Here is a 1,115-nt window from a genome sequence, read left to right as displayed (position 1 = left end):
CCTCAATGTGGGTGGGGTGGGAGGGAGAAAATATGTGACTCGAAATTTAAAAAGAAAAGAATGTTACAGTGATTTTATACGCAATTGGAAAATAATAAAATACAAAATAAGGAAAAAATGAAAGTGAATTTTCTTTTGCTTTTTTTTTTTGGAGGGCAATTGGGGTTAAGTGACTTGCCCAAAGTCACATGACACATTTACACAATTGTGTAAAGTGTCTGAAGCTGGATTTGAATTCAGGTCCTTCTGACTCCAGGGCTGGTGCTCTATTCACTGTGCCACCTAGCTACTCCTAAATGCAATTTTTTTAATAGGAAAGGATTGTGTTTTCTTTTCTTTGTGTTCCCCAGTGCCTGACACATTATGAACATTTGCTTCTTTACTGATTATTGATGTATACGTTGTAATAATTTTGTCAGTCTGTTTCTCTTGTGAACTTTGCAAAAAGGTTCTCTGTAGCAGGTATCCCATTCCAAAGAATTATATGTAGATAAATGATCATTCCCATGGTCATGAAAATGGATACCAATTGTATATAATATATCATAAATCTCTGATGTAAACCACAGGCTAGATAGGTTCCTTTTTATTTACCTCATAGGACTGTAATACTCAAAGAACCCAAGACATAAAATAGAGGCAAGAGAAACTACATTGCTCCCTCAACAATTTGAAAAAGTGGAAGGCCACTCAACGTTGAGGAGGAAACAAAGAAATGACTTCTCAGAAAAGGAAAACCCTTAAACACAAAGGCACAGTAATTAAGTTATTGATATTCTCTAACCCCACAGAAATCACTTGGACATTTTTGCTGCCTTCATGTGTAAATTGTTAGTATAGATATGCTCACAGTTTCTCCTTGCAGAAATCAAAAGAAGTGTAGAAGGGAGCCGTCATAGAGCCAAGTTTCTGTATCCCATAATTCAGCACAGAACACATAGACTATCTTGCCACATAACTAGACAGGATACAGAAGTTGTAAGTAAGACTTTTCTATTACTTCTTGCAGTGTGCTAATCCTTTTTTTCATATTTTAATATGCTTTTAAACTTCTGTAACTTTTCCTATAAATAATGTTTTAATCACATTCTATATAATTTATATATTGTCTTTTT

The sequence above is a fragment of the Petaurus breviceps genome, unplaced genomic scaffold (genome assembly GCF_028583685.1).
Source record: "Petaurus breviceps papuanus isolate PSGF00001 unplaced genomic scaffold, PetGlider_PUasm1.0 181, whole genome shotgun sequence".
NCBI lineage: Eukaryota > Metazoa > Chordata > Mammalia > Diprotodontia > Petauridae > Petaurus > Petaurus breviceps.
Note: the sequence above shows the minus strand (reverse complement) of the source record.